Consider the following 13026-nt stretch of genomic DNA (forward strand, 5'->3'; position numbering starts at 1 on the left):
TGAGAACATGTAAGGTCCAGGTGTGCCAAATTCCAGTCCCCGTTAGGATCTTCTCCTTCATCAGAGGACAGGCCTTTGACTCTCAGATCTGCTATTTCTTCTTAATTGTTTTTAAAAAGATTCTATTTGTAAATAATCTCTACACACAACATGGGGCTCAAACTCAAGAGATCAAGAGCCACTTGCTTCACCAAACTGAGCCAGCCAGGTGCCTCTCAGATCTGCTCTTTTAACCCCACCCCACCCCCAAAAGGAAGGAAAGCTATACAGGCCTCCTGAGGGACCTTCATATACCGCTACTGTTCCTTCACCTCTACTTTGTTATATGGCCTCATGGGCTATTTTCTGTGTGGCTGCTCCCACATTCACCTGGTAGGCACCTGCCCTTTTTCTGATTCTGAATATTTTCTGGGCACAACTCTAATAAAGAACCACTTATGAGTGTTTATACCCACAGGCACTGTGGAAACTTCTTTGAGTGCACTACTTTATTTAATTCCAACAAAAACAGCCAGTCAAGTAGGAGTTATAGTTATTCTGATTCTATAAGATAAAGGTATGGAGTCTCAGAGAAGTTAAAAAAAATTCACTTCCAATTGCAGTGATAGTAGACTGCAGAGTTAGGAGCAGACCCTGGGCTCTACTCCAGATTCACTGCACATCCTCACCTTCTAAATTGCCTCTTACTGGTGTCTCCCTACGCTTCGGGTCCTCCACTGCAGTTTGAGGACGGGATTGTGCATGTCAGTGAACTTATTATTATTACCACCCCTGCAATACCGTGGTCAAGATCAAAGCTAGAGAAGGTTGAATTCAAGGGAGTGCAGGTCTGTAATGTATCCATAAACTTGAGTGTGAATAAACTGGATTTATGCTTAACTTGTGTTTAGCTTATTGTCTACTATGAAGCTTGTGGGTTTTTTTTTTTAGATCATTATACATTATTCCATAGCATGGTATAAAAATGCCACCAAGTACATTTTCAGTATGGTAATACTTTTATGAATGATAGAATTTTGATGGTGTAATTGAGGCTGAACTAAAATAATACGGTTGAAGGGGGAACTTTGGGGAAGAATATTTAAAAAGAAAGTTCTGTGCAGCTGAGCAGTGATCGTTTTAATATTCAACAAGTTAAATATAAGCTTTTCCAACTGCACTTGGCAATGCCTCTAAAATGCCAACAAGATCTGTGTGCTTCTGGATCCTTTCTTACATGGCTAATTGGCCATTTGCTCATTCTGACCTTGGAGATCATTTGTGAAAATGCAATAGAAAAAGTAAATTTAAATACAACTCTGGGAAGCTTTTCATAATGGCCATTAAGGAAATCAAAGTGATTTTATTAATTCTCAGTTACACACACCCAGTCAGATGGAGGACACCCAGTCACACTCAGTCAAATTCAGAAATAGCCTGTGCCAAGCTTGTAGGAGAAAGCAAAGCTTGTTCTTTACAGCACCACACTCTTTCTTATTTCCTACTTTTGTCCTGGAGTGTCCCTCAGGCAGTTCTCTGATTGTCTTCCTCTTTATCCCTTTCAAAAATTGCTTTCCCTATTCCACACCCCTGGCAGGGTCAGTTCTAGGTAATGTTCCTTAGATTATAGCAGTTACTAGCTTTCTTTACACATAGGATATAGATGCTTTAATTACTGAATTGGGCTGCTGTGCCTTTGTGTAGGGTTGAGTATAACAAAGTGAAATGCAATCATAACATTCCAGATTGAAAGGGACTATAAAAGTCATTCAGACAAGACTCTATTTAGTACTCAAATCTTTTTGGCCTAGGCCAGATTCTCCCCTATGCAGATCTCTAAGAATTGAGTTCAAGTGGTCTATGTGGGACGTGATTGATCTCAAGGACCATCAGTAAAGTTTTGAAGACAGGGAAAGGAAAGAAGCCAATATCAGTTACATTAATGAGCTTGCTACTGCTGTAGGCAGTTGAGGCTCAATCCTGCTGGAGACCTCTGAGAAACATGGAATGTGCCCTGCCCCGTGTTAATCTCACTAAGGGGTGAGGAAGTTGGGGTATTTATCCTCCAGCTCTCATTCATCACTGACTGAGGGTGCTGCTAGGAATACTAACACACTGGACCTTCCAGTCTGTACTGCTGAAGACCTGGGTGCTTGCGGTAGGACGCCATTCACATGTGAGTGCTGAACTTCTATTTCCAGGACAGAGATCCTGTCTGCTACACCTGATTATGAAAGCATCTCATTGAAATTACCTAGGTCATAGAGTTCCAATAATGAGAAACTCAGCGCCTCTTAAAGAGCAATTCTCATTTCCTGAAGGTTTTTTCATGTTCCCATTGGTTCTAGTTGTTTTACTCTTAAGACTACAAAGAACATGTTCTTCATATTTCACAGATCCCCTTCTTGACCCCATCTTCCCACTCAAGTCTTCACTATCAACCTAACATTTCTAGTTTTTCTACATGTTCCCAGTGGAAGGATACCTCCAGTCTTGTCACCTTATCTCCTCTGGACATGTTCTTTGCTGAGTCCCTCTTATTTGTCATGTGTTTTAAAAGAGAGTGCTGAAATATTATGCTGCAGCTTAAAAAAGTGCTCTCTGAGGCCAGACAGACTAGGCTTTGTCACCTTAGGTACTTACTTGGCCTTTCTATGCCTCAGTTTCTCATCTCAAACATGATAGTACTACTTCCCATTCCATAGAGTTGGATATAGGACAGTATCTATGATAGAGTGAATAACTACTTATTATTATAGTTTTTGTTGTTACTATTGTTGTTGCTGTTAGTACTAGTAATGGTAATAACAGTAGTAGTAGTATGTTCTTCATTTGGTCTGGGTTTCATAGTATTCCAATTGTAGTTTGATGGGTATAGGTAGAAATATCTGGAATGACTGGATAGAGAAAAGATGAGACAAAAGAATGGTAGCCAGTTGACTATGGAGAAAAGCAAATTACCAAAATTTTGGACAGCTAGAGTCATGTGGTATAGTCCTATTCTGATGTGAGGGATAAGTTTCCCCTTAAGGAAAGTAAGTATTTTGCTGCTGCTCATCCAGGCAAGAGATGCTTCATCCAGAGGTGCTAGGAGCAATTGGGCCTGGATGCTGAGGCATGGAGAGATTAGAACTGGTTGTGGTGGTGGGTGTGAGCTGCCTCTGGCTATGTGGATGGAACAAGCTACAACATTAACCTCTCATTTTTACTCCTGATGGTAGTGACATGGCCAGCATGCAGAGATGCTGGCATTTAGAGCATGAACAAATAAATCCTGAGGTGTGTCTGTGTTCTGCTTCTGCGTCCCATAGACAACCTAAGCAGATAAAATTAACTTTGAGACCCTGAGCTATTCTGTGGTCTAAATGTGTGGGCTGTCCCAGTAGAAGCTTTCTTTCACCGGGGCCTAGGTAATAGGGGTAATGAGTGGGGGCAAATTGCGAATGAAGATCCAATAAGCCTTAGGGGTCTGTTCTGGAGAATATGGAAAGGAGAGAAGGATAAATTATCAGGAAGAGTTGGGATGAAGATGCAAGATATGGAAATGGAGTAATGATCTTCAGTACAATGGGGAAGGGGCTCATGTAGTCTACTGACTGCTGAGTTGGTGCCATCTAATTTTGTAGTTCTAGGCAGGGGCGGCCTATCAATTCCAAGAACAGTGAGTACAGTATGCTTTCCCTTCTGCGTTTCTATTCTTATTCCTGCCCTCTACACAATCTGTACTTTGACCTCCCAGGGTGGGGCTTATAAATATCTGTGCTGGAATTGGCATTGGAACTTAAAACCAACAATGACAGAAGTCACATTCCCATCCTCTCTAGAGGTGGACCTGAGAGGTAAAGATAAAACTCAGTGGCCATAGCTGAAGGCCTGAGGTGAGGAGAGGGATGGGGTGAGACACTGATGCTGAGTGTAATTCCCCTAAACACTGACATTTATAAAGCCTGGCACATCAGAGGCTCAGCTGGGTTTCAAATACAACCCCTGGTATCAAGAATGAACTATGTATTGAAATAAACTGCAGTATGAGTTATCAGCATCCGCATTGGATACATATTATTAGAACTTCCTATTCCTTCACAATGCCTGAAGCTCTTGGCTAAAGTCTTCAGGAATCTATGCTGCAATTTGTTACTAATTACTGCATTTCAAGGGTTAAAAGGTACAGGTGGGATGATCTTAGATGCTGATGGGCTGTCCCAGGGTATTCACAGGGGCACCATGTCTGGAATTACAGGACCCTCCGTCCATCTCCCAGTGACTAGGATGGGACCTCTATGGCTTCCAAAGTTGTGCATGTTACCACAAAAACCCATATCTACAGAGGCTGCACCATTTGCTTACAGAACAGAAACAGGTTTCAGAGCTGAGATAGAAGGCAAGTACCTAGTTAAACTTGTTGCTAGAACATGCTCTGTGCAACAGAGTGATGTGTTGGGCTTGCTGGATTACTGGGTCATAGGGGATTAGTACAGAGATGCCAGTAGCTGATCTTGGTGGAACCTCACCTGGTTGGTGGAAAGAAGGAGGCTACCTCTCCCACAGCTGGGTAAAGAGATGGACACTGTCAATTATAGCATTTGTACCATGGGGAGGGAGGGCAGAAATGGAGGGTTTGACTCAGAGCAGAAGAGATATTTCCAACTCATTTACTGGAAAGCGTGGGTTTTTTTTTTTAAGATTTTGTTTATTCATGAGATGCACAGAGACAGAGAGACAGAGACAGAGAGACAGAGGAAGAGACACAGGCAAAGGGTGGAGCAGGCTCCATGCAGGGAACCTGACGTGGAACTCGATCCCGGGGCCTCCAGGATCAGGCCCTGGGCTGAAGGTGGTGCTAAACCACTGAGCCACCCAGGCTGCCCTAGATAACTGTTTTGACATTTGCTTTAGCTTATTCCACTGACTTGTAGGACCTGTGTGACTGAAACCAAAACATCATAGACTCTTAGAGTTGAAAAGAACTGGTAAAGTCCATCTCCAGTCCTCCATCTACTATTTCCTTTAGAGTACCCCCTTTCCATAGCAGCATTCTTTGAGTATTTCCTGTAGAACACCTCCTTTCTCTAGCAGCACTCCTTGAGAATTTCCCAGAAGTTTTATTTCTTTGTGAGACAGCCCCCATTGGGAATTTGTGCTTGTTAGAAAACACTTCCTATGCTGAACTGAAATGGACTTCGGGAGTCAGCTTTGCTACCTTTCTTTAGAATGGTGTATTGTTTTTTTCAGCGAAAGGTTCATTCCGAGAGCTATGATGCATGAGACTTTGAATAGGCCAGAAAGGAAGGAGGTCACTCTTTCCCTTGTTTTCAGTTTTCTGATTTAATCCATAAACTCACCCCCTGAAACTCGTTTGTGTTCTGGTTTAATGGCAATGGGTTGCCCAGATGAAGAATGGGTCCTAAACACTTGGCTTTTCTCTAATGACACATCAGGGATTTGTTCTTCATGGATTTCTTGTGTGTTCAATATATTTAGTAACCATTTGCTTGCAAAAACTGGGTACAATAAACCACATTCATGTGACTTAGAGTTGCTGCAATCAAATTTTGCAGAAAGGATAGTGTTAGTGCTGGACTTCCAGGGACTTGAACACAGTGTGCTCCCTTGTCTCTTCTTCTCTCTTCCCTTGACTTTATTTTCTTAAACCAGCCGTCTTTGTTCTCATGGGGGAAAATGCTGCTGACCTCACATTTTTAGGCTTTGTTACCTAGGGGGTTGCATCTCTTTCCACAGTTTCATTTCTAAAAGTCCTGGGAGAAGACTTTGTGTGGCTTATATGTTCATCCCCAAACCCACCGTCTGCAACCACACAGTTTGATTTCTGGCCCTGACTAGAATCTCCTAATTACAATCAAGGGGGACGTTCTCCAGGAAGTGGAGGCATTACACTCTCGACAGAACAAATAATTGTTCCCTGCACAACCTACCTCCACCCAGGTATAATCATTGGGAGACTTGCATTTTAGCATTTACCTATGTCTTAAAATTCCTCCAAGTTCTTATATCCCAGTTGTCTACAAAAGTGTGTGCATGTGTGTGTGTGTGTGTGTGTGTGTGTGTAAGACAGTCTCAAAGTCTGTGGATATCCTAATAGTTTCAAATTATTGAAAGGAGGGATACAAGTCCCATTTTACATACCAGTCACTCCTTATTAGTCCAGAAATAACATGCCTATGAAGACTAAGATCAATAAATCACATCAAAGAATCAGAAAAGAAGCCTAGTAAGATAGACCTCATGAAGTCTTTGAACAACTTTATAATTGTCCTTAATGCTTATTTTATATGCTCTTTAATAAGCTAGCTAATTCTTCAGCTCACAGGAGGGTTCTGGGCCCTATGCTAGGCACTAAGTGCAAAAAATAAATAAAACAGATCTTGTAACTTGAGTGGAAGAGAAAGGATAGAAAAGCACCAATAAGGACAGAGCGTCACAAGTGCTATGAGACTCTGGGGAGCTAGAAGTGTTATCTGGTCCCTGAGCATATAGAAATGGAGAGAGGGAACACTGAAGGATTAGGAAATGGGAGTTAGTAATATGGGAGGAGACATAAAAACTATGTAAACAAACATGAGAACTAACAACAAAACACACAGTTGAGGCCATATGGTGTTGGAGCGGAGTTCAAGGAATTTCCAAAAATCCTGGAGATGTAACCATCACCGTCTGGATGTAGGTTTCACCAGGGCTGACTGAGATATTAATCATAGATCTATCACTGGAAACCATAGTCCCCTCACCTCCATGGGCCTCTGTTTAGCCATCTAGAAATGTAACGTCTAAGGGATTCAGATTCTTTGATTTTGCCTGTACTCATAATGATGACCTTGTGTTTAGGTTAAACTGCTTACTCCAAGAGGGGAAATGTATAATCAATTTGAGAAATGCTCCTATTCAAAATGAATTGATCATACATTTTCTAACCTACTAATGTGTAATATAACAACATAAATTCATAAATTCAACAAATACTGGGTGCTGGGTACTGCATGGGATACGGAGTTTGCAGTCTAGGGGTGGGGTCAGACAGGCAGGAAGGTAGTTATGACCCAGGGTAGTGTTTTAGTGGAAGTAGACTAGGAACACATAAGATGGGTATTGGCCCATGCAATCAGGGTGGATGGGAGCATCAAGGAAGTTTCTAGAGGAGGTGGCATTTATCTGAGACCTAGAAGGTGAGCTGAATTTATCCAGAAAAAGGATGAATGAATAGTTTGGACAAGACAATTATTTTTTTCAGATAAAAACATATTTACTTGAGAAAGAGAGAGAGCATAAGCTGGGGGGAGGGGCAGAGGGAGAGGGAGAAGCAGACACCCTGCTGAGCAGGGAGCCCAACACAGGGCTGGATCCCAAGACCCCGGGATCATGACCTAGACTGAAGGCAGATACTTAACCGACTAAGCCATCTAGGTGCCCCAATAAGATAATATTTTAAATTCCTGTTAGATGCTTACATTTTTTTAGCTTTTTAAAAGATATATTCTATCTTGTTTATGCTAAGCCTCCAACAATAATGCTATTCTCTCTTAGATAAAACTTTAGTTTCCAAAGTCTAGTTCAAATCTTGCCACCTTTAATCCTTTAATCAATAAGAGTATATTGGTGCCCATTCTAGGCCAGAGGCCAGCAGTTGGGGTTGGGGAACATGAAACAATTATTTAAGTAGGATTCCTGTCTTCAGGGGTGCTCCCACCCTCAAATGATCAGTACTTCCTTCATATTGATTACCTGTGACTGACACTCCTACTTTCTGTGCCATGTTTATTTGTGCTTAATCACATATACTCTTTGTTTTATAACCACTTTATGTGAACCCTGTCTCTTCCTGTAAACTATAAGGTCAGCAGAGACTTTTGCCTAATCCTTTTTTTTTTTTTTTTGCCTAATCTTTTTAAAACTTTCCCCCAGATCTTACCATCTGTGGAATAGTGATGCAATGGATACTAGACATCGAGTTACTCAGTCAGAGCCATCTGACACTCTGATCTTGCCTACTTGACAGTGGAGCCCCTGAATGTGGGGAGCCCTGACAAAACAAAATGCCAGTTTTACCTCTGAATAGGTCTGCACTTTTTTGAAATTCCCTCCTTGTTCTAGGTGAAGCCACTCTGGATTCTTCCCGGTGAGCTCCAGGGGATCCTCAACGGTCAATGCGTTGGCTGGCCATGTGAACCAAGCAGTTAACTTTTCCTGACCAGTCTTTTCTTCATCTCAACTTTGTAACTGATGCCCAAGTTCATCAGGGCTCTTACTGCCTCAGAACTCTGAAGACCTTTTATCTACACCTGAGTTACCCCATTTACCCCTTTGAAGGTTGTCAGAAAAGTTTAAAAAGCGAAAACTCTACTTAGTTATTGCTTTGAAAGGCATACCGCTGCTTTTCCCAATCTTCTTCTAGGACCAGCAGCCACTTGGGGATGCTGCTTTTGTCTACAGCTTTGAACTTTCTTTGAATTAGAAACAGAACAAAGGCAACAGTGTGAAGACTGCAGTTTGTCTGTTGAGGGCATTGTTGGACTTCATTCCTTTCCACAGGGAGGGAGAAGAACCAACAACAGCTCTGCGAGTCCTGGTGTTGATTTATGTTCTGGCAGATAAGACATGCTTTATAAGATTTAGCTAACAGACCTGCTATGGTGAGTGAGATATCCCTGCTTTCTGATTTAAATGCAACTTGGCACTGCACAGCCTGGGTTACAATCACAGTATCCACCAAAAGGTGCAAAACACTGCAGTACATATGTGCAGGTGGAGAAAGCTAATGGAGCTGGACTCACCGGGTACTAACCATAAATTCAGCTAGGGTGTAGCCTTTGCTGAGATTCCAAAGGTGAACTTGTTTCTGGGATCCCTAGAGTTGGGGAAACAGTTCCAGCCTTCACTGAACAGGGCAATGGAAACACATCTATTACCCCTTATGGGGCATGTGACACATAGTCTATAACAACTTTGCAAAGAAACATGCCTTAAGTCCAAATAATTCATCTCATTGTGTAACAAAATGGTTTCGTGTGTCACATCTTTCAAAGATTATTCAGTCTGCTGAAATGAGGCGGGTGCATATATCTACTAGAGAAAAATTCCTTTACAAAATATTCTGTCTAGGGGCACCTGGGTGGCTCAGTGGTTGAGTGCCTTTGGCTCAGGCCATGACCCCAGGGTCCCGGGATCGAGTCCTGCATGGGGCTCCCCACATGGAGCCTGCTTCTCCCTCTGCCTATGTCTCTGCTTCTCTGTGTCTCTCATGAATAAATAAAATCTTTAAAAAAAAAATTCCGTCCTCTTCCTTATCTTTCATTCCTACACAAGCCTACTGTTCAAAAGGTTCTTAAAAGCTAAAAAATGCAAAATATTCAAATCAGTTCTAAATTTGTCTTTGTTAATATGTATGACATACTGGTTAGGATATGAATTTCAAGTCATTGTTTTTCACCCAAATGTTCAAATAATTAATATCCCCAGTATGATGGATGATAAATATTCATAGTCAGCAAGTCCTGCAGGGCTGATTTTGTCAATAATCCCTGGCTCTCTTTTTGGACAGGTTCTTACTCTTTTCTATCTTGTTTTCTGCATATGGCAAATGAGGAAAAGGCTTGGAAAGAAGTCAGCTCCCAAGCATCCAAGGTGAATGGTAAATGGTACTTCATATTTCATTTAATGTAAATAAGTAAATTAAGAAACCCAGGTTGGTTTCCTCGGGTACGTTGTTACATTCATCCTGATATCTCCAATCATATCAGTTTTTGTGCCTTGCTGGAAAGTAGGACTACAGCTAGTGCAACCTCCCTATGGCTTCCATTCGTCCCAGCCTGCACCTACCAACTCAGCAAAATTGCAAACAGGTTTTATTTTTTTATTTATTATTATTATTTTTTTAAGATTTTATTTGTTTATTCATGAGAGACACAGAGAGAGGCAGAGGCACAGGCAGAGGGAGCAGCAGGCTCCATGCGGGGAGCCCGACGCGGGCCTCGATCCCGGGACCCGGGGTCACGCCCCGGGGTGAAGGCGGCACTAGGCCGCCGGGCGCCCCGGGCTGCCCTACAGACAGGCGTTAAATGTACAGTTTCTGTCTTGAAAAGGAAAAGCGGACTGGCAGCACGGCAGTCCCAGGCCCGAAGCCGCAGCGCAAAGCCGCAATCATCCGGCCAGTGCGGAGCTGCGGGAGGGCGGGGGAGTCGGGGCCTCCTCCACCTGGTCCCGCCGGCTGCACTAGATGACCTCCCAGACCCGAACACCTGCGGATTCACCCTGAGACGCGGGCGACAACAGCTGCAGAGGAGGGGAGCAGGAGGGCGGGGCGGGCAGGAGGGCGCAGAGCAGCTGGGCAGGGAGGCCCACAGCGGGGGGGGGGGGGGGGGGGGCGGGCAGGGGGGACGGGGCAGGGGCGGGGCGGGGCGGGGCGACCGAGTACCACGAGGGCTGCAGGCGGCCGGGCCCTAAACCTCGCTCCGGGTCCTCCCAGCTGAAAAGTGCTCGGCGGGGAACAGGGCCGACTCCGTGCTCCCGGGGGCAGGAGAGGGCAGGGGCGCCCCGAGAGTGGAGGCTGGGGGTGCAAGGGCCGGGCCTCCCGGGAGAGTCCGCGGGCTGCGCCCAGGGCACCAGGCCCCCTCGCCCTGCAGCCTGGGGGCGGGCGGAGCAGGGCCGTGGTCCGCTCCCTTGGGGGGGGGGGGTCCCTGCGCGGACGCCGACCTGGGGCTGCTGCTGGGCGCCCCGACGGGGGCAGGTCGTCCCCCTGCGCCTCCCCGAGCACCCACGCCAGGGCGCGGGGGAGAGGGCGCGTGCGGCCCGCAGCTGGACATCTGCCGGCGCCGTCTTTAATGTTTGTCTTCTTTCGCCTTCACCTGGGACATGTGTGGCCTCACAGGAGGACAGCTGGCGCCGAGCCCAGCACCTGGCAGCTGGGCCATCTCCGGCACAGACACCTGGTTATCAGCACAGCGCATCCCTCTGCCCGGAGAACTGGGGAAGAACAAGGGAAGAGCAAGCTCACTGACCAGGCGGCGCTGGGAAGCTCCCGGACCGAGAGAAAATAGCGTATAGAACTCGAGGGGTGTTTGCTTACGATTCATTTATCTGTTAGGTTAAAATTTTCCAGTATTTTTTTCTTTTCTTCCCTTAACTATAATATTTTACAGATTCTTCATTTTTAAGCTATTTCCTCTTTGACTTTCATATATCTACAATTACATGTCTTAGATATATTCTTCATTTTTTGGATTTCCTTCAATGAATTCAATTTAATTTTTGTAGATAAACAAGTTATGGGTTTGGGGGTTTGTGTGTGTGGTGTGTGTGTGTGTGTGTGTGTGTGTGTCTTGTTTTATAATGGTGCTAGTTAGTACTTTCTTTTTTTTTTTCTTTTTAAAGATTTTATTTATTCATTCCTGAGGAACACAGAGAGAGAAAGAGGCAGAGACATGAGCAGAGGGAGAAGCAGGCTCCATGCAGGGAGCCTGACGTGTGACTCGATCCCGGGTCTCCAGGATTGCGCCCTGGGCCGAAGGCAGACACCAAACCGCTGAGCCACCTGGGCTGCCCTAGTTAATACTTTCTAACACATGGACCAAAATATGCTCAGAACCAAGTGGAACATCATTGCGGTTCATAATGTGGAAATATATTCTCTCTTCCTTTCCATTGTGTCCTCCTCTTTTATCTTGTTTCTGTTTTTGTGGTCAATGTTAGGTCTCTATATAAATTTTACTGCTTTATATAAATTTGGAATTGAGCATCTTCTAACATACAAAACAAAAATACACTCAGAACCAAGAGGATCACCCTTTAGGTCCACTTGGTGAGACTATATTCTCTATCCACCACCACTTTCCTCTCCACACCTCTTTTATTCTTTTTGTTTTCTGTTTTGTTTTTGTGTTTTTATTCTTACTCTTTCTTTTTAATTTCACTTCCATGGTCCTTTTGTTTTATTTTGTTCTGTTCTTTTTCTTTTATTTTTCTGGTTTGTGACTTCTTCACAATTGTCTAGGGTGTATTTCACTTAAGTCGTGGTTGAAATTTTTGACTCTTCTCACTCATACAGCCATTATTCAATGGACAAAATGACTAGAAGAATTCACGGCAAAAGAACCGGAAGTAATATTCTCTGACACAGACTTGCTGGATGTGGATTTAAATACCATGTCAGATATACAATTCAGAAGTACAATTATAAAATTACTTGTGGTTCTGGGGGAAAAAAAAGAAAAGAAAAGCGTAGAGAACTCTAGAGATTTTCTTCCTGCAGAACTGAAATCTAATCAGGCCAAAATTTAAAATACTTTAACTGAGATGTAGTCTAAATTGAATACTCTAACTACTAAAATTAATGAAGTGGAAGAGAGTGAGTGACATAGAAGGCAAGTTAATGGAAAGGAAGGAAGCTAAGGAAAAAAGAAGAGAAAAACAAGAAATCAGAAAGAAAGGCTTTGGGAAATAAATGATATCTTGAGAAGGAATAATATATGTCTTATTGGGATTCCAGAAGAGTCAGAGAGAGAGGACCACAAAATATATTTGAACAACTCATAGCTGTGAACTTCTATAATCTGGGGTGGAAACAGGCATTCAGATGCAAAAGATATGGAAGACCCCGCCTAAAATCAACAAAAAACAATCAACACCCCAACATATAATAATGAAACTTGCAAATTTCAAAGATAAAGAGAACAGTTTAAAATAAGCTTGAGACAAAAGATTCTTAACTTATATAGGGAGAAATATCAGATTAACATCAGACCTATCCACAGAAACCTAGCAGACCAGAAAGGGCTGGTAGGGTATATTCAGGATACTAAACAAGAAAAACATGCAACCAAGAATACTTTATCCAGCAAGGCTGTCATTCAGAATAGAAGGACAGATAAAGAGCTTCCAAGACAGACAGAAGCTGAAATATGTGACCCACCACACTGGCTCTGCAAGAAATATTAAGGGGGACCTTGTGAGTGAAGGAGGGAGCCCAAAGAAACAATCTGAAGAAACAGGGACTGTATAGGTAACACTGACACTAAATTCATATATTTCAATAGTTAC

General features: G+C 43.4%; 2 long non-coding RNA genes across 17 annotated transcripts in view; both read left to right on the forward strand.

Moving 5' to 3' along the window:
• LOC112645626 (uncharacterized) overlaps positions 1 to 13026 on the forward strand; it is a 54105-nt gene that overhangs the window by 27641 nt on the left and 13438 nt on the right. For 5 of the 16 annotated variants that reach the window (XR_007403407.1, XR_003127171.2, XR_007403418.1 and 2 more), the window contains one exon: positions 9533 to 9622. This is a non-coding gene — a long non-coding RNA (uncharacterized LOC112645626). Of the gene's footprint in view, positions 1 to 8085; positions 8625 to 9532; positions 9623 to 10073; positions 10272 to 13026 lie in introns of those variants that run through there. The other 11 variants (XR_007403428.1, XR_007403434.1, XR_007403436.1 and 8 more) reach the window with 6 other exon arrangements.
• Positions 10705 to 11629, forward strand: LOC125752881 (uncharacterized). Its single transcript, XR_007403447.1, has 2 exons — positions 10705 to 11028; positions 11362 to 11629. It is a non-coding gene; the product is annotated as an uncharacterized LOC125752881 (long non-coding RNA).

The sequence above is a fragment of the Canis lupus genome, chromosome 1 (genome assembly GCF_003254725.2).
Source record: "Canis lupus dingo isolate Sandy chromosome 1, ASM325472v2, whole genome shotgun sequence".
NCBI lineage: Eukaryota > Metazoa > Chordata > Mammalia > Carnivora > Canidae > Canis > Canis lupus.